Below are 4,573 nucleotides of genomic sequence, written 5' to 3'. Positions count from 1 at the left end.
AACCTAACCTCTAAAAAAACACCCTTTACTATTGAAAGTGCTGTTCGACACCACCATGTCGATACGGCTATCTAATCCTCATTGCGGCTGTATCTGTGTGCATGGAAGGGTTTCTTGAGGTAATGTCCTTCAATTTGGAAGGTCAGAAGAACCGCGCGTATGCATTTTAATACCGCGCTCGGTCGAATGCACGACGTTTATCCACTGAAATTAAGTTCTTATAGAGACCTCAGCAGTCTTATTGACAACGTGAAAGTGTCTGCCAGGCTGTGCAAGGCACTTCAACTAGATTAATTCCCAAACCGTGTGAAAGATGATTATACGCTGATAAAGCTTTAGCCGAATGGGTTGGTGCGGAATTCACAGATAGAACGTTGGTTCGAGTCTCGGTGAAACCAAAATTAATAAAAACATTTTTCTAACTGCGGTCACCCTTCGGCAGGCAATGGCAAACCTCCGAGTGTATTTCTGCCATGAAAAAGCTCCTAATAAAAATATCTGCCGTTCGGAGTCGGCTTGAAACTGTAGGTCCCTCCATTTGTGGAACAACATGAAGACGCATACCACAAAAAGGAGGAGGAGCTCGGCCAAACACCCAAAACGGGTATACGCTCCAATTATATGTATATATAAGGTTGGCAAAAAAGTCTTGCGGTATTTTTATTGAATTTTCAATTGTGTTCACTTGGTGCGAGATCCGGACTATACCTCCCATCCGAGCTCCCGGAGCTTCTGGCGCGTCACCAAAGATGTGTGTGGCCTGGCGTTGTCCTGATGGAAGACAATTCGGCCTCTGTTGATCAAAGATGGCCTCTTCTGCATGAGTGCTGCATTCAAGCGGTCCAGGTGTTGGCAGTACAGGTCCGAATTGAGCGTTGAAACCATCGTTGTGCGGTGGAAATGGAAACTGTATCAGGTCCATAAGCTGCACAAATTTTATTGGCAGCATGAGATGCATTTTTGCCTTTATCGTAGTAGTACTGTAAAATATGCCGTATTTTCTCTTTATTTTGCTCCATGTTTACGACGCTATAACTCACGAACGACTAAAAGCAAACAACAATTAATCAAACACGTGTTAGCACGTGAAAAGAGCTTTCCAAAAAGCTCTAGCGTGAAGCGATGCGACGAATACAACTAGAACTACGTGCTTGCAAAGACAAGCTTGCGGAAATACCGCAAGACTTTTTTGCCAACCTTATATATATATATGCCAACATATATGCCAACATATATATATTATATATAATACATATATAATATATATATAATCAGTATGACATCCTTCATGCTGAATGCTTGTAAGGCTTTTACAATTCCATTTCAGTATCAACAAACGATCATTTGCATTTATCGTGCAAGAAGACTTTCAAAGTAGGAAAACACTCAGTATTTCCTTGCTCCACTTTTATAATGTCTCTGTAATTTCTTTTGAAATACAGCAATTTGTTTCGTCAATTGAAGTGGTTACGTAGGTTTCATCTCCCTCAAGGGATTTATTAATCATATTATTTTTCCTGTTCGCTGCCAGTAGGTGCAGGGAACATCAACCAGCATTTTTGTCCGCTGGTTGCTGATGCCGGGGTCTAGCGAGTAACATCTGGGTTATAAATAAACATATATGAAATAACCTAATCATCCGTAGTAAGATAATATATACATATTATATTCCTAATATACCTGACCATATTTACATAGCCTCTTTAAAGAATAATTTCCTTTAATTTTAGTATCATTGATTTTTGCTGGTACCGCTTCGATAAGGTGTTGCATACATTCACAACAGTTGCCAACCCACAAGCATTAAAGGGATGAATAGTGAGTAAATTCCCTCCAAAAATATCAGCTGAAAGGGAAGATAGAAGCAGTACTCTCCTCATATTTCAACTGGTTGCCTCACCATAGCGTAAATATTTGGGTGGCTTCGATGTGCATTGGAATGCTATGATTTTCCCTGAATTTTGAATAATGGTTCAACGCAATGCCCCTAACAATTTGCAATCACATGGATGCGTGTATATACATATGTACATACATTCTCGTACATACATATTTGTCTCGTATCGGGATTTGTATGCCACTGTCGAAGTGCAACAATAATTGGCCAGTTAAGCGTAGCGAATTGGACCAACACCTATTCTGCATATGCATACCAGTAATAACAATAACAACGAATGGCAAAACAGACATCAATGTATGGCCTAACGTCATCCAAATGGAGAAACTAGTCGATTGGTTTAAGCCAACATAAGCAACACCACAAAAGCAGGATTCAAAAAGGCAACAGTAGCATACAAGTCGGTTTCATAGAAGCATTCATAACATTTATAACATACATGCGCATACTTACATACTTTGCATAATAGATCAAAATTTAATTTCACAATTTCGGTTAAGTGGGACTTAGGAGCGCTCGTTCTATGTTTCATGGTTAGGACTGTGCGTTTACAACAAATCACTGAAAAACAAAGGAGTACGAATATGCACGCACGAAAGGGGGATTTTGTGTTTCAACACTTTCTCCCGGCATTATTGAGTCTTGACGATACGATTCACTAAATTTAAAAAAGTTTATTATTTCTATAACGATGACTTAGAACGAGATTTCAAGGAAGTGCAGATGGAATTAAATATGTTGAAATATGAAGTCTGAGGAAAGACCAAAAACAGTTTCCAAAATTATTTAGTTCTACCGAAAAAATGCACTGCCGAATATATTTAATTTATTAACTATTCTTGCAACTCTTCTCTGAACAACTTGCGAGAATGAAATATGAAATATTTCCATTACTTCAGCGTCTCAAAACATATTTAAGAACTACGATGTCAAAAGAGAGTTCGAATGAAGCTGCAATGTGTGAAAATAAGTTAAGAACACTTAACACTTAATGTAGGCAGGTAGGTAGGTGAAATGGTTCAAGTGCCGGTCTGGCACTCCTCAAGTAACACTAAAGCTCCGTTTTGATACCATTCTGAGACCTCCAACAGGCAGATATCTACAGCCAGCCAGAGCTGTTGATGTAATGGAGGAGATTGATTGGATTTAGGTTGGCGCACTGCCCCAGGCTGTCGAAGAAAGGACAGGACCCAGTGACCTTAGTCTTCTAGCTGCCAAACCCGGACATTTACAGAGAAAATGCTCTACAGTCTCTTTCTCTGAAAGGTCCTCACTGTTTCTGCAATGGTGGTTAAATGGTAACCCTAGTTTTTCCGCGTGTGTGCCGATCGTCCAGGAAGCGGTAAATACAACTGGAAATTGAACGACAAGGAGTCCAAAGGACTTTCTGAGTCCGCAAGCTTCGGTGCAGATTTTCCCTCGATCCAATTCTGCCTATTTGAAAAAATTGCCCTAGCACTTAATGTACTATTCACAAATTCTATTGTGATTTGTTTTTTCTTTTTGTTTTGTGGGTTGTTTTATTTCCTTTCATTTGGGCATACATACTTACCTGAATAAATAAAGTAAAATATTGTAATAAAGCCAATAAATTTAATTACTTATTTTAATTTATGAAACCATTCTATAGAAAACACCCACACACACTCACCCCCCTCCGAAAAGAATCCTGGTTGCACACCTGGGTACGAGTATTCCTTGTATGTATTGGTTGTTGCATGGGCAATGGCTGCATCGTATGTATCGAAATTGTTTGTTCTCCGATTTATGGTGACCAATTTCGGCAAATACCATTGACAAATACACTGCAGAGTGGTTTCGTACTAATTGATTAATGTTGCGGACAAAAGAAGAGCTATTTCTCCTGAAACTCAATAAATATGTGAACTCTTCAGTTGCTCAACTTGCGCTGATTTTTGACAATTTTGTTCCGTATGATGCATATCTTCGGAAGTCGTTTATCAAATAAACTTGCGCTTTTTTATACTAATAATGAGTAGATAATAAAACTGCATATCCAGAATTTTTCTAAAAACTCTTAATAAACAGTTGGAAATTGTGATGTACTATATATATATTTTTTTTTTTAATTTGTCACCCAACTTTGTATATATATCAGCGCTCATTTTATAAAAATTAAATTTCGGATGGCTGTTAACTTTTGGAATCCAACAAAATCATAGATTGTACATCAGAGGGATGGACGGAAAGTTAGTTTTAACATTTGAACACCATGGTTTTTATCTGATCTTAATAATATTTATGTCAGATCTAATTGAGGTCGGATCTATATAAGCAATAAATATACCAGTGGGCGAGTTTTCGTTATCGATATACTCACATTTACCCAAAGGTGGGCGTGGATTCTTTATTTCCACAAAATTTTAGTAATGCGCTTCATTTATAACAGAGGTCTCACGTTATGTTATGTTTGGGTTTTTTTCTCACTTCCATCACCGAACTATGGTACTTGGCGAGAATAGTAATAAGAGTACCAAGTTTCACTGAAATATATGAAATTTTGATTTGAACGTACGGATAGACATGGCTTAATCTTCTACACTCAAAATATGCATATTGAGCATTTTGGTATGTATATAAGTATTCATATCTATGTGAAAATATCTACTATATGTGAACATGAATTATAATACTCTTGTGCACAACTGCGCCGTG

This window comes from Anastrepha obliqua, chromosome 3 (assembly GCF_027943255.1).
Source record: "Anastrepha obliqua isolate idAnaObli1 chromosome 3, idAnaObli1_1.0, whole genome shotgun sequence".
Lineage (NCBI taxonomy): Eukaryota > Metazoa > Arthropoda > Insecta > Diptera > Tephritidae > Anastrepha > Anastrepha obliqua.
This window is presented reverse-complemented; position numbering follows the sequence as displayed.